The sequence below is a fragment of the Hyperolius riggenbachi genome, chromosome 1 (assembly GCF_040937935.1).
Source record: "Hyperolius riggenbachi isolate aHypRig1 chromosome 1, aHypRig1.pri, whole genome shotgun sequence".
NCBI classification, from domain to species: domain Eukaryota; kingdom Metazoa; phylum Chordata; class Amphibia; order Anura; family Hyperoliidae; genus Hyperolius; species Hyperolius riggenbachi.
In genome coordinates this window covers 391920269-391941179 of record NC_090646.1, presented here as the reverse complement: position 1 = coordinate 391941179, position 20911 = coordinate 391920269, and the positions used below count along the sequence as shown (strand labels likewise).

The 20911-nt window shown below is 44.1% G+C and overlaps 1 protein-coding gene across 10 annotated transcripts in view; it reads right to left on the bottom strand.

The window, feature by feature from the left end:
* Nucleotides 1-20911, bottom strand: part of ELAVL2 (ELAV like RNA binding protein 2) — a 197939-nt gene that overhangs the window by 71051 nt on the left and 105977 nt on the right. The gene's annotated exons all lie outside the window — the stretch shown is intronic.

Sequence of the window (20911 nt, the reverse complement as noted above, 5' to 3'; positions counted from 1 at the left end):
TCATGTGTGTACGATGATCTGCAGTTCTCATAGACTATCATTGCAATTTGCAGGGTTGGATTTTTGGCAGGAACAGATCTTTTGCAGCTACAGATCTTTTGTGTCTGTACAGCATCTGTGTGTGCAGCATCTTGCAAAGTTTTTTTTCTGATGGGGAGTTCAGCTCCATAGAATAGACTGTGTAGAGTATGGCTCTCATACTACATGGAAGGGGGTAAAACAGATCTGTGATCTTTCATTTTCAAAAGACTATGGTCTGATGTGTGTATGAGCCTTTAGAATGTCTGTAACAATACAGTTAAATGGCTTCCCCTTAAAATTGGCCCTAGGCCACACGATAGATACATACATACATAGACATATGGCTATGGTAGGGATTAGATTGTGAGCCCCTCTGAAGGACAGTGAAGTGACTGGACACTATACTCTGTACAATGCTGTGGAAGATGGTGCTATATAAATACTATATAATAAATGTATGCTACTTCACCATCCATGGAGAGTGCTAGCAAGTGCCTGAAGGGTGCATGGCACCAGCTGACAGGTTAGGAATTCTAAGCCTACCGCCTCCTGTGTGAAAGAAGCCCATGCCAGCTACCACTTCTGGGGACACAGAACTGTAAATAGTGGGAACATTTGAAAAGGCTACTATGTAGTCTAGAAGCACATCGGACAGTGTTTTGAGAATGGAAAATGCCTTGCTTTAAAAAGACATGAATGAATTCTTCTGCAAGTACATAAAAGCTAGAAGTATGTATTCCGTCAGTGAGCAACGCCAACCTCACTTACTACACAAGGCAATTAACAGAGACCAATGGGGAAAGAAAATTAGAATTACAGTCCTCAGTAGAGATGGTCAATGCATGCCAAGCTGCACAATTTGCATAAAGCTTGTATGCAAGCCAAAAATAGGCCAATCAAATCCATTTCCCATCAGGTTTGACTGCTGTGGGTCCAAGTTGCATGCAAGGCAAATTATTTGCATCTCATTTTTTGTAAAATTCTTAAATGGAGATTTGATTTAGTGCCTCTAAAACACTTTACTGAAGCACATGGAGCCATGCTTTGGACTTCTAATAGAAAACATTTCCTACAAACAGTGCAGTCAAACTTGGCAGAAGAATACCAGGCAGATAAAACAGACCAGTGGAGGCCCCACAGGGCTCGCCCATGCAGTTTTGCTAATATGTGCTGTTGCTGTGACTAGGAGAGGTCATTTAACCATTTCAGCCCGCAGGGATTTTTCACCTTATGGACGAGAGGAATTTTCACCTGTCAGCGTTTCTCCCTTTCATTCCCCAATAACTTTATCACGACTTATCACAGCGAAATGATCTATACCTTGTTTTTTCCACCACCAATTAGGCTTTCTTTGGGTGGTAAATGATGCTAAGAATTATTTTCTTCTAAATGCATTATAATGGGAACAATAAGAAAAAAAATTGAAAAATGCATTATTTTTCATTTTTCAACCATTACAGTTTTAAAATAATGAATGCTACTATAATTAAAATCCACACATTTTATTTGGCCATTTGTCTCGGTTATTGCAACGTTAAAATTATACCCCTAGTGTAAAGTATGGTAACAAAATTTTATTTGGAAATAAAGGAGCATTTTTTCAGTTTTACAGCCATCACTAATTTTTAGCGCATTATTTATTAATTATATGTCCTCTTGACATCAATCATTTATTTTTATTCCCCAAAGTCAGTAGGTGTGTTTTACTATTTGGCCACAAGATGTTCCTACTGAGCAAAAATCCCATTAGCGTACAATGTACGCTAATTGGGATACAATGTATCACTACATTGTAACCAGGTAAGTGACGTAGGCTTCCATTGGTAGCCTCCGATCCCAGTGACGGCGGGGAGGTTATGAATGGAAACATTGTTTCCATTCATAAATTTAACGATCGGGCGGTGGAAACTAGCAGAAAGCACGGCGGCACCATTTACAGAACACTGTTTTTGAACAAAAACAGTGCTTATTCACGGCGGACATGTACGGATTGGCACGGGGGACCCTGCAGCCAATCCCCCCTGCTAGCAGCAGCAGCGCGATCGTGGGCATCTGCCCGCAGGATCGCTTGCAGATCATCCCCCAAACTGTAGGGACGTGACTAGCGCGTCCCTGCGACTAGCACCTGCCGCTGCGGACATGAAGCTCACAACCGCACAGCTGAAATGGTTAATTTAAATCTACTTCCTGGTTTGTATTAGAATTGTCAAATAATCTGTTGCAACTACTGAGAAAACGGGTCGATTAAAATGGGGTGAATCAAAAAGATATTGGCCACAATTCACTTAGCTTATCTCCAGTCTTTAATAATGATTCTGAGCTGTTTCTAGTGCTATCATCATGGTGATAAGTCATTTAGTATTCACTAAACAATTTACCTCAGGCAAACCTTAAAATAAGGAATCTGTCCTTGAATTAAGGAGTGATGTCTAAAGTTAAACTTTCAATCCTTAAGATAACAGACAAACACACATTCTCCCTCTCCCCTTTCTTGGCTGCCATAAGGTTGCAGGCTAGCTGTAATCTCTCTGACAAAGGAGGAGCTACATCCTGCCTGCATGTGCTCCTCCTATCCCTATCTACTGTATGTAAGCATAACTAAAGAAGTGAAACTGAAGGACTGGAGTGATAACACTCTCTGCGAAAGCGTATCACTACATGTGAATAAGGCAAACTTCTTTAGTGTACTAAAACGTAAAATACTGATCGATTTGTGGGGATAAGTTTTCACATGCCTTATCACCAGCATGATTTTCGTGAATTGTCGGCAAGTTTTAAGAATAATTAGGGTACAATTATACACAAGTCATTGTCATTCATACCTGACATGGGTACTTGTATGTGTCTTCTACATTACCAAAAAAAAAATTTTTTTATCCAGGTCAAAAGGAGAAAAAAACTACTAATGTCAGCATTCAACCATAAAGTGCTACCTAGGACTTTCCCCTTGTTCTAAGTCTGCTCTGGGAGCCTCCACTATGCATACAATCAAAACCTGTCTTGGTTGGGTTGACAGGTATTCCACTTGGTCATTCATGTCTGTGTACATTACAGGCACTTTTTCCTCAGCAAAGGCCACCATATATGTTACCATGAGCAGGGCCAACTATTATGCCAACTTGGCTTAAATATATTGTCCTGAATCTGCCAGTGACAATCAAAATAACTGGTGGCTATGCTTATAAACTAGTTAGTGACGGCATGACAAGGCCCTTAGAATAGCATGCAGATTCATATGCTTTTAAACTGTTAATAGTTTGCATCAGAGCGGACATGTTGGCTACAGACAAAATTCTTTAAAATGTACGTAGTCAAGCAGAGAAGAGGAAAGAGTATTGTAGAAAACACTAAACCATGTAAAGATAATTAAAAACTAGATTTCAGTTGCTTAAAAAAAATAAAATACACATTCATGGAGGTAAGGGGGTTGTCGAGTTCAAATTTTAGGTGACTTCTCTGTGGGCAAACAGTAAGGATAGCCAAAACAAGTGTGAATAATTCTGAACTGTTGAAATTTATGCCAATTTCATGAAAAAATGCTGCTGCTAAGGCATTGGACTGGTTCATTGTCAAGCTGCCCAAAAATTAGCATAAACGTTTGAACATTGAATTAATGTGCATCTCTTTGAATACCCCTAGCACACACCAAAAAATGTCAACTGAGATAAATATTGAGGCTGCCATATTGATTTCCTTTTAAACAATGAACACTGCCTGGTAATCCTGCTGATCCCCTGCCTCCAATACTTTTGTCAGACTCTGAACAAGCATATGCAGATCAGGGATTTTGGACATTGTCAGATCTGACCAGATTAAACGCATGTTTGTTTCTGGTGTGATTCAGACACTCCTGCAGTCAAATAGATCCACAGGACAACCAGGTAACTGGTATTGGTTAAAAGAAAATATCACAGCCTCCACATCCCTCTTATTACAGTTGTCCTAAGTTTGACTGCATTAGTCACATTTTAGGTGCATGACTCATACACTACTGATGCATGAAAGATCAGCAGCATGACAGGCAACTGGTATTTTTTTTTTTTTAAGGAAATCAATATGGCAGCCGCTATATCCCTCTCAGGTCAGTTGTACTTTAAGCCAGCTTTCTCACAACTCACCAATAGTTCAAGTATTTAATAAGAATATTTAATAAGTTATAATGCTTTCCTAAACAGGCAGGCAGTCAATCTACCATATCTGGCATTTATATTTTGTTTTTAAGGTTTATTTTCACTTGATAGATCTACAATAAATTGGATTGAATTTGAAATTAATCTAGTTGCCTATTGACTTAAGATTGAAGGGAGACATTTATTTTGTATTTTTGAGGTGCATGGTAATGCTGCAATACTGAAGACTGCAAGACAAACATGGTTTTCATTCAAGCTATGTATTCACAGCCACTAAGCCAAGTTAAGGACAGATGGCTGTCCAGTATGTGCATGTTTATAACTCAGCTCAGTGAACCCTTGGAAATATCTGTGTATCCCAGGAAAAAGATTTTCCAACCATAGTGGTTATAGTATTCTGTGTCAAGATCCAGACTATCAGTTAATATTACCCATTAGGTGACACACTGTACTGCTTCCCAACCCAGTCATAAAAAGCATAGAACAGCACATGTTTTGTAGGAAACGGCACATTCACAGGTGAAGCGATTAGCACCGCAACAGAGATGATTAACTACCTCGGTGGATTTCCACAAAACATGCACTCTTGGTGGTGCTATAGGACAGGGATGGGAAAACTGCTGTACTGGTCCCACCTTTGTGGCAGTGGAAACCAAGAGTCCCTGAGAAACCATGTAAAGGCTAATTGAAGACCAATTACAATACTTCCTCAATAAGAAATTTCTAGAGCAACCATTGTGGAATTCTGCAGCAAACTGTGGGTCCCATTGTCCTAGGTTTGAAAGAGCAGCTTGCACTGGCCTGGGGCAATCTATGACAAGCCACTTGTATCAAGATCCTTGCACACTTTCCAAGAGAGGGTTACACCTAGTAGCATTTCCCTAATACTCCTCCTGGCTCTCTGGCATAAGCAGTTTTACCATGTAGTAGCATTTCTAGGCAATTTTGATGTGTTGCAGTGTTTGGGGAAAACTGACATTATCTTTGGGTCCTTGGAGGACGTTGGCATGCCTTCAGAAAGGTCATTTGCAGAGCTGCACAGACTAGTCTATTTACTAGACTAGCCATTTACTGCTAATGTAAAGGTCACAAATGCACGGCTTGATAGACAATAGTAACTGTGCTAAGAGCAGGAGGAAATGGAAATAATGTATTTAACTATCTTACAGCTGCACAAGAGTGGCTTACAAAAAAGTTCTGAAATTGAATTCCAATATTGTTTACAGCTGTAATGAGAATACAGGACCCCAACTGCAATAAATACAAATTTTACATTGTTAAACAGAGAATAAAGTTGTCCTTCATGTATGCCAAGAGTAAAGCCTTGTACACACCAGATAAAGCCTAGATGAGGAGGTTGATAATTTGTGTACAGCGGCAGTTACTCACATTTTTGGCAAAGCTCAAATTAATTGATGGAACCGAATCAGAAAAGTTAGCAGAACACCAGTCTCCTTTTCTTACTCCATCCTAAACACCAGCATGGATATAGCCTGCAAGGACTAGAGTTCAACACCTGTGATTCAGGGTAAACGTCTAGGAGAATTACACATTAAATGACTAGCGAAGGTGGATCATTTTTAGTTGATGCCATTCTAGTTCCCACAGTGGGTCTCCCCCTCAATTCCCTAGTGTTAAAACTTTAAGAGTGCTTGATTCAGGAAATCAATTTAAAATGTATTTAGCTTTCCATAGAAAAGATCGGCGTTTTTCCAGTGGTTATGCAATTAGGATTTTGGGTTTTAGAAGACTGCATTTAGGATGTGTTATAAATCTGGTCATTTGACAGAAATAATCGATCTCAACACTGTTCTGCTGACTAATGCGATTTATTTATTAAGCCAGTGTATTTACAGATAAGCGCATAAGCCCTAAGGTTTTTCCCAATCTTCAGCGCTTATTCAAAGCACGACAGTGTGTGAATTATTAAATCTGGTCACTACCAATATGGCAACACGTGCCCATTGCTCTTAAATTGCACCTATACGCAACCATTTTCATGGTCTTTGGCAACTAGGCTGTTTAACATGTCCTATTGATTGCTCTCCTGACCAGCCCTATATCTGTTGTCCACGTGTCCACTGTGACTTCAATCAGAAAGAGGGCAGAAGCGCACTCTCCTTGGCAGCCTCATAACTAGGGATTTGCAAATGTAGTCTCTGGCAAGTTCACAAGACTTTCACCCATCTTCAGATCAATCTGAAAATCTCACGATTTGCAAACTGGAACATTTAATAAGAAAAGTAAATACATACTGCTTAAATTTGGAGCAGTTTAAGCGAGAGGCAAAGTCTATGTATGAACATTTCCACAAGCAGGATTACTCTAATGGTGTTTTGTGCCACAGCTACCTCCACAGGTGCAGGCAGGGGAGGTTTCGCCCCAATCTTGCCCCCTGCAGGTGGTGGAGGGAGAACGGTGTTCGAATTATCACTTAGTTCAAACAATGGAGTATGATTAGGGAGGCTTTGGCCAAATGCTGGCATGTTTTGCAAATTGATACAAAAATTAAACCACCTGTGAGCCCTAGACCCCCCTTATTGACAGCCCGTTGTACCAGAAATTTGAGAGAGGAGTTGGTCCAGTGTTATTTGGCAAGAAAGGGCCTTCACACATGGCTGAGCAGGGTGTGGGAGTCTGTGGCCTATGTATGAATGTGCAGAGCACTGCAACCAGCAATCACATAGCAGAGGAGAACACGCCTACTCTGCAGGGGCCCCAGAGTAGCACTATTAATTTGGGGGGAGTCCCATCAGACAGCAATTGCCCAGTTTGCCCCCTATGGAAATGCCAGCCATATGTTTCTCTGTCCCACCCCATCCGGCTAATCTTTCATGCTAACCAGGTGGTGAAAAATTCTAGAGAGAACACTAAAGGACCTATTGGTGGGAACGCATCAGCCCAGACAACAGAACAGAGCCAAGACTAAACTGGGCTACTTTGCTCCATACCAAACGGACGGACATCTCAAAATGAGCATGTAATGATCGGCTCAGCTGCCTGTGCAGGCAGGCAACTTTTTGACCATTGTTTAGGTTTGCATGTTGCAGGACTCTGGAAAGAAGAGCTTCTGTCAGTTTTGCAGCTTGTGCTTGCTGAGGAATTTGCATAAGTTGTCATGCAAATTGCCTGGCCACATTCATTAGAGGCGTGTACTATAAGTACTATGTGTTTCCCACAATGCTTGGCTGGTCATAAGGATTTAGTCCTGTGCAACACTCCTGGAGGGGTGTCAGCCTTAATCTCTGTTTGAAGATCAGCTAGGCAGGTTTCCTTAGTGCAGTTAGGATTGCTTATCTGTTCTGTTGCGATTGTCCTGTCCCAGCAGTGGTCGACAGGAAATGGTTCTGATCTCTGTTCTTGGAGTATAGCTGGTGCAGCGGTTGCTACCAGCTATCTCTTCTGATCTGTCTCACTTGGATCACACTAGCATCTTGCGCTAGCGCTGTGGATCCTTCTGTTCTGTCTCCTTGGATCGCGCTGGCCACTTTCCGCTAGTGCTGTGGATCCTTCTGTTCTGCTACTCTGTCTGCCTGGATCGCACTCGCCTAGCGCTAGTGCTGTGGATCCTTCTGTTCTGTCTTCCTGGATCGCGCTAGCCACTTTCGCTAGTGCTGTGGATCCTGTCTCTCGCTTGTCCGTTCTCGTCTGCTACGAACGCTTGCTGGAGGCTCGGTGAGGTAACCGTTAAGCAAGCGCTTGCGTCCTCTGTTACATGTTTGTCTGTCGATCGTTAGTTAGGCGTGCTGGTCTATTGCGCTTATCACGTGGAGACCGCGCACGAACGCGTGCACTGTTGCGAATGAGTGCGGTGTTCGCGTTCAGTTAGCGTTTGTTATTTTCCTCGTTATGCTCATTGTATTATTTGCTGTGCCTTTGCTACCCTCGTATTCTGATCTGATCTGCCTTGTGTCACGTCTGGCGATCGCACCTCTCGCGATCGCGTTCCTATTTCATATCTGCTGTTGTGTGTGCACTGTCGTGGGGTGGCGACTAGGTTGGCGCACACACATACAACCTTGTCCCTTTGCTCGTTCTCATTTGCCTCTCTTGCGATTGCATTCTGCGCTTCGTACAATTCCTGTCTGGCATTTGTGGAGGTACAGAGGATTGGTTCCTCTGCACTCCCCAGCGCCATCTGCCGACAGGAATTTCCCTCTGCGGGTGCGTAGCACCTTTTGCTGGGTGCCTGCAATTATACGCTTGGAGGATTTCCGCCGTATCAGCGCACGCGTTGTGCGCTGATCACGGAGAAAGTTCCACAATCATTACAGAGCACAAGTGTATACTGAGCAGGTTATTTAGGGGGTTATGCCCAATAATATTGGGCTACACACTCACCGAGTTTTCCCAGACTTTCTCATATCTTACTAAAAATGCACTTATTGCAGATAACCATGTACACACCAGTTTCACAATTAATGCCCCAGTTAAAAACTACCTGTGTAAATAGTCTAAAAACATGAACTGTCATTGGAACAAAGACCAAATTCAAAACCAAACACTAGCACATTTTTACTAGCCTCCAAAAAAGGAAACCGCATGAACAGATTAGTAATAAAAGATACGGTAAGCTTTAAAGTGTCATGTAGTAAACAAATATACCTTTGAGACACTGCACCATTTCTAAAAAGCTGGCTATCAATCCAAGAACTGTTACACTGCATATGAAGACCAAAAGCAAAGAACAGTGTTTATTTTTAATAGCCGTAAATCTCTGAAAGCATTTTCTGAACATTCACACCCTGAGGCACATTGAGGCAGACACAGGGATAACTGTTCTTTCCTTGGGCTCCATTGTTAAAAGGGACTATTTTGAAGCATTGTGTTGTGAGCAGAATAGCTGTTAAAAATAGCACAGTGGCAAAGGAAATAATTCAGCCAGGATGATTACACCTATTGTATAATATCCACCTAAGAGTCATTTTGCAAGACTTTTCCAATGAAAGCAGTGCTGAAAGGGAATTATCTAATCTCAAGCAGACAAGACACATGCTATGGCATACAATAACTCTGTACAGCAACATTTTTCTCTTAAAAATATGTTCAGTGTCCAAGACATCTACCTAACAAAGGTTCCTATACAGCAGATGATGCATGGGAAAGATCAACCAAGAGAGATCTCTCAGCTGCCAAAAATCTAGGGATGTGCAAAGCACATCTACGCATGAAATCTTGCAGGAATCAGCCTAGTGATAAACCACATGTGGTGAGTGTATGTGGACTGAGGAAGGAGCCAGTGGCGGACACCAACAAGTAAAGTATGCACGCACAGGGAACATTTTACACTAGGAGGTAGAGAGCCAGGGGTTCTGTTACATTTGTCCCGTTATTGCAGTTACCGCCACGCAACCGATTGAGGATGTCCGATTGACATCCTCAATCAGTTGCGACCAATTTCGAGAGGAAATTTTGGTTACCTGTATCGATCGAGCATGCTCTTGGCGGCACCAATTTTTCATTTGATTCAATAATCAAATCACATGGTCGATCGCCCGCCAAGTTGCTTGAATGACTTGCTCTTGAAGTTTACAGGTGGCCATAGAACAGGAATTTTTAAAAACATGGAGAGAGGTGCTCCATTCACAATCAGTCAGCAATAGGTTTCCAGCAAGTTCAAATCATTTGACTTACTCTGTCTTCGGAATACTTAACAGAAGATTTAACTTATTAACTAGGGCTTTATTTAACTGCCTGCATCAAAATAATTGAAACCTGTTAATTCTTATTTATAATGAGATTGTTGCTATGCTAACAAATTATTACTTATTGCACAAATCAACTTAAAAGGAACCCGGGGTGAGAGACATGGAGGCGGTCATATTTATTTCCTTTTAAATAATAACTGTTACCTGGCTGTCCTGCAAATCTTTTTAATCAGTATTGTAACTTACACACCTGGAACATGCATGTAGCTAATCCAGTCATACTTCAGTCAAACATCTGATTTGCGTGCTTGGTTTACGGCTATAAGTATTAGGCCTCGTTCACATTAAGCAACGCTCTGCTGATCCCATTCATTACAGTGAATCGGATCAGCGATGCACTTTGCCAAAAATGCGTGCAGCACAGCATGTATAGTATGAACGTCAGAAGTGCTCTCCCTGCACTTCTGATGTTCTTGCTGATCGCATGCCATACGTTCTGATGAAATACACAGCAGCGCGTATAATGTGAACGATCCTTTAGAGGCAGAGGAACATCAGGACAGCCATGCAATGTGCATAGTTAAAAAGGAAAAGAATAGGTCTATGTATGTCTCACCTTGGGTTTCCGTCAACCACTAGACGCCCACATTGCTACCCCCCTCCCCCCCAAAGACCTGGCTGTTTTTTGCAGCACTGGGCTGTGCAGGCTTTTCAGCCTCTTACACAGCCCAGCAATCGGACTCACCTTTTTTGTCCCTAAGGGGACATACCGCCAGAGGGGTCCGACCGCTGCAGCAGTTTGTTTTTTTTAGCCTCTGTGAGGCTCTCTCCCCCTGTAGAGACGTTTGCCCCTGCGATTCCCGGGGCTTCGTCAATGTTTAACGCAAGAGGTGTTTTCCGTGAACATTTACGCATTTCCACAGTCATGTATTGTATGCAAATGTGTGCATCATGCAGAAAAAAAAGCACAAAGCTGTGCAATTTAAAAACACGCGGAGGTTAAAGTGAACCTAAAGTCAAATGAAAAAAAAAAACGATTTACTCACCTGGGGCTTCCCTCAGCCCCCTATAGCCGATCAGTGCCCTCGCAGCCCTGCTCAGATGCTCCTGCACCCGCCGGCGAACACTTCCGGTTTGGCCATCACCGGCCGACAGGCATGAGAATGCGAGTAATTCTTCGCGTTCCCAGCCTGTATATCGCCCCCTATGCGGCTATTGCGGCCTCCTGGCATATCGAACGCGGAAACGCATGGTGTGTATCCAGCATAAGGCTGGAATGTGTGGAATGTGCAGGGCTGCTTGTGATTGGTAGAAGCTATACACCCCCTCCAGGCTCTGTATGACTCACACACTCTGCTTATGTGAGCCTATCACAAGCTGGTTAGTTTGTAAACACTGCCTAAAACTGGCAATAACAAGCCATTATTGCAGCAGAGAGTGGCAGAGACAGCGCAGAGGGGCCCAGGAGAATATAATGAATAGAATGTTATGCTTTTTGCTGTAAAAATTTTAGAGTACAGATTCTCTTTAAAGGTTCCCTTTAGGTAGAGAACACACTAGATGCATTTGTGCGCATTTTCCCACAGATGGCAAAACACACACAATTCTACAGGCTATTGAAGTCAATAGCCTCATGCGGAAACTTCAACTGTTTGTACAATTCAAGTTTTGTGTTTTTCCACGTATTGTTAAAGAGATACTGAAGCGAAAAAAATATATATATGATATAATAAATTGGTTGTGTACTATGAATAATTACTAGAAGATTAGCAGCAAATAAAATATTCTCATATATTTTTATTTTCAGGTATATAGTGTTTTTTCTAACATTGCATCATTCTCTAATATGTGCACATTACACAACACTCAGCATTCAAAATGATTCTTTCAGAGCAGTCTGTGAACTAATGACCTCTCCTCTGGCAGAGAAAAAGACATTTGTTTACTTACAGTTGAGATAATAAAAGTCAGAAGACAGCCCTCTCCACGACTTTGAAAGTCGTACAGCTTAATGGCTTTTCTGCATAGAGATAACAACTGGAGTTTCTTAACTCTTCCTGTACTGGAAACAATTAGACTGATGTGTCTGATCTTAATGTTTTATTTCTTAGCTGTACTACACATACAAATATAATTTTTTTTTCGCTTCAGTGTCTCTTTAAATTGCACAACTTTCTGCTTTTTGCCGTACGACGTGCACATTCGCATAATGAACATGCTGTCACAAATGTGGAAACCTTCCCAAAAAAATGTATATGTTAAGCACAAACGCAAAAGCATGAACTCAAAAATCAACAGAGACCCGGCAATCACAGGGGGGAAATGGCCCTGCAAGTGTGTACCCTGCCTTAAAGGGACTCCGAGCAGTGCAGAAACTATGGAAAGATGCATATCATTTTAAAGCTCTCTTTCTCCTCTTTCCAATGATATATAAACCACCGCCCTACGCCTTTTAGTTTTCGCTATTTTCGCGATTGAAATTGCCGCGGCCGTGATTTCAATCGCGAAAATAAAGAAAACTAAAAGGCGTAGAGCGACGATTTAGGTGTCGCCAGAAAGAGGAGAAAGAGAGCTTTAAAATGATATCCATCTTTCCATAGTTACTTGTATTACACAGGACGACACTTTCCCCAGTGTCAGCAGCTCCATTCAGCAGAAAAAGTCGACCTGTGTAATACAATGTAACTATGGAAAGATGGATATCATTTTAAAGCTCTCTTTCTCCTCTTTCTGGCGACACCTAAATAGTTGCCCTACGTCTTAGTTTTCTTTATTTTCGCGATTGAAATCGCGGCCGCGGCAATTTCAATCGCGAAAATATCGAAAACTAAAAGGCTTCGGGCAGCGGTTTATATATCATCGGAAAGAGGAAAAAGAGAGCTTTAAAATGATACGCATCTTTCCATAGTTTCTGCACTGCTCGGAGTCACTTTAAAGAACAGGTGCGAGGTAAAAAAAAAAAAAAAAAAAAAAAAATCTACCTGGTGCTTCCTCCAACCCCTGGCTACCTATCTGTCCCTCGTCGCAGTTCTGCCTCCGTCGCAGATGCCAACCTCGTCAGGTCAGTATTCTTTGAACACCTGGCCCCGACGCTCGTGATCATGCTCACGTGGCCTATGGCATATTACCCAGGCACAGGAGTGCTGCGCCTGTGCAGAACACTCCAGGCCACGTGAGCGAGCGCAAGCAGCGTGGCCACGCGCAGGCACAGAAGATGCTGACCTGGCAAGGTCGGCATCTGCAGCGGAGGGGATACTGGGATGCTAGAGCTGCGGCAAGGGACAGATAGGCTGAAAGAAGCCCCAGGTTGGTTGTCATTTTTAAAGTGCATATTAGTTTGTTTCGGGCAGTGTTGCTCAGATGCCCCCCCTCCCCCCCATCACAAATTTGAGTAAATCCGGTTACGGTAGAATCAAAATCCAGATATGCCATGATCGGGATCTGGATTTGAATTAGAGCTTCGGATTAGACTTGGATTTTAGCCATGATTACATGTAGAATCCGTGATCGCGGCCGTGGTTACGGATATGACGTTAATGTTAATAGCAAAGCCCCCACCGAAAGTGCATGGATTATAAAGGTGATCAGCAGCTACACCTAATAGTTTTTGAGAAAGTCAATTTCAAAATCTCAAATGATAAGTATTTGTGATTAAAAACTGCCCAAAACTGGCAATTTAGCGGTTAATAGCAAAGCCCCCTTACATGATAAACACCAAATTTTCAAGATATCGTAAGTAGAACAGTGAGAACAAGGGGCAAAATGGTGGTCCAGTAGCGGTTAAAGTGAGTGATATGGAGGCTGCCATATTTTTCTTTTTAAGCAATACTAGGTGCTTGGCAGTCCTGCTGATCCTCTGCCTCTAATACTTTTTGCCATAGACCCTATAGACCCAACAAAAACCTGTGAGGCTTGCATAGCAAGTTTTAGATACTTAGCTCGAGAGGGCCTCTGGATCCTGAAGAGGCTTACCCAAGTTCTCCTGACTGGGTAAGCCTTGGACCCTGGAAGTGTGGCTGTCCTGCACATGTGCGCTAGCTCCGTCCAGCGCAGCCTTCTTTAGCAATGGTCGGATCGGCTGCACTACCACATGGGCGAAAATAGCACAGACCCGATACGGCCATTGTTCAAAACATCTGAGCAAGACGGCAACAAGCAGATTTTGAGGGGTCCCCTGACTGGAATAAGACTGCAGAAGCCTGTTTAGGATCCAGAGCAGGGGTGCCCACACTTTTTCGGCTTGTGAGCTACTTTAAAAATTAGCAAGTCAAAATGATCTACCCATGTACAATTTTAGGACGACAATTGTATATACAGAATGGAAAATGTAGTGCTGTTGGGATCTACCATGAAGTCCTTGAGATCTACCACAGTGTTCTCCCCAGAAATGTTTTCCAGACGGGTAGCATGAAACAGTAGCCGGGTGGTAAGAAAAAGTAGGCAGGTGGGGCGTGATAACAGAATGCAGGGCCGGCGCTTCTCTGCATACTGCAGAGGTGAAGATGAGCAGATGACAGCCGGGTGGTCACAAAAACTAGCCGGGTGGAGCACCCGGCTAAAAGAGCCTGGGGAGAACACTGTACCAGTAGATCGCAATCTACCTAATGGGCACCCCTGATCCAGAGGCTTCCCCCTCCCAAGGAGACTATCCCATAGGTACACTTCACTAAAGGTACCCTAGTTTACCACTGAAAAACAAAAAGTGACATGCACTTTATGCATACCTTGTGATGCATACAGTACATACAATTATATTTCACTGTAACTGTAAAAAACCAGTCTGATACAGCACAACATGCACGGATTCCGCTGCACCACACTGCTAACTTGCTGATGTGAACATATTGTAAATATATAATAGCACTGTGCTTGCCATGCCCTTAAAGAGAGTCTGAAGCGAGAATAGATCTCGCTTCAGACCTCATAGCTAGCAGGGGCATGCGTGCCCCTGCTAAAACGCCGCTATAGCGCGGCTTAACGGGGGTCCCTGTCCCCCCCAAACCCCCTTCGAGCAGCGGGGGAGCGCTTCCTGGTTGGGGCAGGGCTAACCGCCGCAGCCCTGCCCCATGCGCGTCTATCAGACGCGTACCTCCGCCTCTCCCCCGCCCCTCTCAGTCTTCCTTCACTGAGAGGGGCGGGGGAGAGGCGGCGATGCGCGTCTGATAGACGCGACTGGAGGCAGGGCTGCAGCCGTTAGCCCTGCCTCCAGGAAGATCAGCTCCAGCGACCTTTTTCCGACCCAGGTTTGCGGGGGGTGGGTTGGGGGTGAAGGGACCCCCGTTAAGCCGCGGGATAGCGGCGTTTTAGCAGGGGCACACGTGCCCCTGCTATATATAAGACCTGAAGCGAGATTTAGTCTCGCTTCAGTGTCTCTTTAAGGTAGCCATACACTGGTCAATTTGCCATCAGATCGACCAACAGACAGATCCCTCTCTGATCGAATCTGATCAGATAGGGATCGTATGGCTGGCTTTACTGCAAACAGATTGTGAATCGATTTCAGCCTGAAACAGATTCACCACATGCTGAGCTGCCGCCTGTACCCCCCCCCCCCCCCCCCGGCATACATTACCTGAGGCTGGCTCCCGGGCGTGATGTCCCCGTCATGTGGCGGCTCCGGCATCCGCATATAACTTGCGCTATCACACCAGTGACAGCGGAAATTCAAATAGAGCGCCCTCTATTTGTACTTCCGCTGTCACTGGTGTGACAGCAGAAGTTATAAGAGGATGCTGGAGGTGCCATGACGGGAGCAGTGACGGAGGGGATGCCCGGGAGCCAGACTCAGGTAATGTATACCTGCGTCGAAAGGCCCCGAATCGTACGCCGCAAGCAACACGCTCCCTACCCGCGGGCGATCGACAGTAATTTCTTGCACGGCGCGATCGACGGACCGATTGATATCAGGAGGAAATCAATCGGTCGGGTGCGTTTAGAGCGAACCATTTGACAGCAGATTAGATCCCAGTGATCGAATCTGCTGTCGATCGGCGGAAAATCGGGCCAGTGTATGGCCAGCTTTACAGTGGTTTGCAAAAGTATTTGGCCCCCTTGAAGTTTTCCACATTTTGTCACATTACTGCCACAAACATGAATCATTTTTATTGGAATTCCACATGCAAGACCAATACAAAGTGGTGTACATGTGAGAAGTGGAATGAAAATCATACATCATGCCAAACATTTAAAAAAAAAGAAATAACTGCAAAGTGGGGTGTGCGTAATTATTCGGGCCCCTGAATCAATACTTTGTAGAACCACCTTTTGCTGCAATTACAGCTGCCAGTCTTTTAGGATATGTCTCTACCAGCTTTGCACATCTAGAGACTGAAATCCTTGCCCATTCTTCATTGCAAAACAGCTCCAGCTCAGTCAGATTAGATGGACAGCATTTACGAACAGCAGTTTTCAGATCTTGCCACAGATTCTCGATTGTATTTAGATCTGGACTTTGACTGGGCCATTCTAACACATGGATAGGTTTTGTTTTAAACTATTCCATTGTTGCCCTGGCTTTATGTTTAGGGTTGTTGTCCTGCTGGAAGGTGACCCTCCGCCCCAGTCTAAAGTCTTTTGCAGATTTCAAGAGGTTTTCTTCCAAGATTGCCCTGTATTCGGCTCCATCCATCTACCCATCAACTCTGACCAGCTTCCCTGTCCCTGCTGAAGAGAAGCACCCCCAGAGCATGATGCTGCCACCACCATATTTGACAGTGGGGATGGTGTGTTTTGCATTTTGGCCAAAAAGTTCCATTTTGGCCTCATCTGACCAGAGCACCTTCTTCCATGTGTTTGCTGTGTCCCCTACATTGCTTGTGGGAAACTGCAAACAGGACTTCTTATGCTTTTCTGTTAACAATGGCTTTCTTCTTGCCACTCTTCCATAAAGGCCAACTTTGTGCAGTGCACGACTAATAGTTGTCCTATGGACAGATTCCACCACCTGAGCTGTATATCTCTGCAGCTCATCCAGAGTCGCCATGGGCCTCTTGACTGCATTTCTGATCAGCGCTCTCCTTGTTCGGCCTGTGAATTTAGGTGGACGGCCTTGTCTTGGTAGGTTTACAGTTGTTCCATACGCCTTCCATTTCTGAATGATCGCTTGAACAGTGCTCCGTGGGATGTTCAAGGCTTTGGAAATCTTTCTGTAGCCTAAGTCTGCTTTAAATTTCTCAATAACTTTATCCCCGACCTGTCTGGTGTTTTCTTTGGACTTCATGGTGTTGCTCCCAATATTCTCTTAGACAACTTCTGAGGCCGTCACAGAGCAGCTGTAGTTGTACTGACAATAGATTATACATAGATGCACTCTAGTCATTAGCACTTATCAGGCAATGTCTATGGGCAACTGACTGCACTCAGACCAAAGTGGGCTGAATAATTACGCACACCCCACTTTGCAGTTATTTATTTGTAAAAAAATGTTTGGAATCATGTATCCTTTTCGTTCCACTTCCCAGGTGTACACCACTTTGTGTTGGTCTTTCACGTGGAATTCTAATAAAATTACTTCATGTTTGTGGCAGTAATATGACAAAATGTGGAAAACGTCAAGGGGGCCAAATACTTTTGCAAACCACTGTAGATTATCTGCAACAGGCCAGTGTGTAAGTAGCCTTAAACCGATAAAACTGAAGAAAACGCAAGGTATAAGACACATGCGAACATAATAGTTAGGCTGATCCTAGCTACAATTGGTAACTTTAGTACACAAAGATAGTGATGACCAGAAGTGAGTTGCACACTTTCTAGTGCAGAGTTGAAAACTACTGTGTATAAGCCATCCCAAGTATAGGTCCAAAAAAACGTTCACCTCTCAAAAACAAAACAAAACCCTAAAGTGTGACCGGATTATAAGCCAAATCATTAGTGTCCCCCACTAGCCTCTCTCCGTCTGTAATTCAGAGAGCATACTGGAAGTGTGCTTGAATCTATACCGTAGTAACCTCTCCTCATTTCTGGCAGTCATCTTCCTGTCTTGCAGCTCTGTACTCGCCGCTAGGTATTCTACCTATCTTTGCGTCCCACGTCCCTGCGTTCGTGCTTTTTCAGGTCTGCGCGTGGGCAGGGCCGCAGAGATACTGCCGAAAGCTGGGGGGGGGGGGGAATGACGCGCGGCAGAGGAGGACCGGCGCAGAAGGGGGCGGGCGCGTGTGCACGGGATGCATGCACGGCTAATTAAAGAGCAGTGTGGGGGGTGTCACGGCCACAGCCAAGCGCCCATTTTTAAACAGGCCTTAGGCCTAGTGATCAATAAGATGCAAATTTCTCTGTGCATCCTAGCCAGCATCTTGCACTTTAACTTGAAGCAAAAATTTGTTTTTTATGTTTTATTTGTATGAGCCCTCATTTTGTTTTATATCCCAAGTTCTCAACACATGGTATTCGTACCCCAAAGTTGTACTTCTAATAGGTTGATAGAGTACTTGGGCTAGATAAAGCTAATTATAACAAATGTAGTGTTTTATCCAAACATCTGTTATTAACCCTCCTGGCGGTTTGTCAAAATCCGCCAGGGGGCAGCAAATACGTTTTGTTTTTTTTTAATTTTTTTTTCTTCATGTAGCGAGACGAAGTCTCGCTACATGATAGCCGCTGCTCAGCGGCATCCCCCCAGCCCCTCCGATCGCCGCCGGCGATCGGAGATCAAGAGATCCCGTTCAAAGAACGGGATCTCCTGGAGGGCTTCCCCCGTCGCCATGGCGTCAAAGGGGACTCCGATCCATCCCACAGCGCTGCCTGGCACTGATTGGCCAGGCAGCGTACGGGGTCTCGGGGGGGGGGGCGTGGCTGCGGCGACGCGTATAGCGGCGGATCGGCGGCGATCGGGCACTGCACGCAGCTAGCAAAGCAGCAAAAAAAAAAAAAAAAAAAAAAAAAAAATTATGCAAATCGGCCCAGCGGGGCCTGAGCGGTGCCTCCCGGCGGCATAGCCCGTGCTCAGCACGGGCTTACCGCCAGGGAGGTTAAGTGTAGACTATTTAAAGCAATAGGTAAACTTGACCTAGTTAACATCCACTGCAGATGGCCGTGTGTTTACAAAGCGACACACACACACACACACACACACACACACACACACACACACACACACACACACACACACACACACACACACACACACACACACACACACACACACACACACACACACACACACACTTGAGCTGCGAATCACAATCACAGATTGCAAATTGGTCAAGCACTGCATTTTGCCCAGAAACACATGCAGCAGTGAATTATCACCTCCCAATATCACCTGCTTCATAAGAACTGTTTTGCCCTTGAATGCATGATTAGGGAGATGCAAATAATGCAGAGTTAATGCAAGTTTATGTACTTTGAAAATGGACTGAATGCTAAAGTAGCTGCATTCAACAGGTCTGCTCTGGCGTTTGGAATCTGCCAGTAAGAAAGAGCCATATAAATGTTGTGTGTCTTATCTTGTATACTGCCTAAAGTTGATGCACTTTGTATAACACTGTAAGCACTACACCACCACCTCCAATAACCCTGCCACCTAATGCTGCATATGGAAGAGCTGACTGTTTACAGGCAGTTCATATGGGTGGGGGGCTGTTAACGTTAATGCAGGCTGGAAATGGAAAACAAGATTTCCATGCTAAATAAAATAGGACATCAACTTAAAATTATTGGATTAGAGTCTTGGCTATCCGGAACTCCGCGAACCAGCAGTCTCAACCAGCCAGAGCGTCGGCCGTATTCACAGTGGTGAAGGCCAACTCCTTAGGCAGTTTGTGAGCTTTGCTGTGTGCTTAAAGGGACTCCGAGCTCTAAATAAAAACGAAATTAGTACTCACCTGAGGCTTTCTGCAGCCCACCGTAGGTCAGGAAGACCCTCGGCGTCCATCTGGCTCTTCTCCCAGGGCCTGGTCAGAAATGGCTCCCGGCGACACTGGGCCCGAGTGTCGGGCTCCTTCCTGAAACGTCACGTCTCACCACGCCGGCCGCCTCGCATCATCACGGCGACCAGCATGACAGTATTGCTCATGCGCAGTACTGTCACACCGGCCGCCGTGATGACGCAAGGCGGCTGGCATGGTGACAGACGTGACGTTTCAGGAGAAGGAGCCCGACACTTGGGCCCAGAGTCGCCGGGAGCCATTTCTGACCAGGCCCTGGGAGACGAGCCAGATGGACGCCGAGGGACCTCCCGACCTACGGTGGGCTGCAGAAAGCCTCAGGTGAGTACTAATTTTGTTTTTATTTAGAGCTCGGAGTCCATTTAACCACTTAAAGGCTGCAGTCATAAAACCCCATAAGGACCAGACACTTTTTCCAATCAGACCACTGCAGCTTTAACGGTTTATTGCTCGGTCATACAACCTACCACCTAAATGAATTTTACCTCCTTTTCTTCTCCCTAATACTTTTGGTGCTATTTGATTGCTGCTGCGATTCTTAGTTTTTATTATATTCATCAAAAAAACACATTCAATTTTGTCAAAAAAGTTTTCAACTTTCTGTGATAAAATTTGTCAAATTAAAGTAAAATTTCTGTACACATTTTTGTCCAAATTTATTCTGCTACATGTCTGATAAAAAAAACCCATTCAGTGTATATTTATTGGTTTGGGTAAAAGTTATAGCGTTTACAAACTATGGTGCCAAAAGTGAATTTTCCCATTTTGAAGCATCTCTTCACTTTTCAGAGCACCTGTCAGGTTTCATGAGGTGCTAGAATTTCAAGATAGTATAAATACCCCCCAAATGACCCCATTTTGGAAAGAAGACATCCCAAAGTATTCACTAAGAGGCATGGTGAGTTCATAGAAAATTTTATTTTTTGTCACAAGTTAGCGGAAAGTGACTGTGACAAAAAAATAAAAATTAAAAATGTTTCCATTTCTGCTAACTTGTGACAAAAAAAAAAAATAATGAAATCTGCCATGGACTCACCATGCCCCTCTCTGAATACTTTGGGATGTCTACTTTCCAAAATGGGGTCATTTGTGGGGCGTGTTTACTGTTCTGGCATTTTGGGGGGTGCTAAATTGTAAGCACCCCTGCAAAGCCTTAAGGGGCTCATAGGACTTTGGGCCCCTTAGCACACCTAGGCTGCAAAAAAGTGTACCGTGAGTAGTCTTGAAA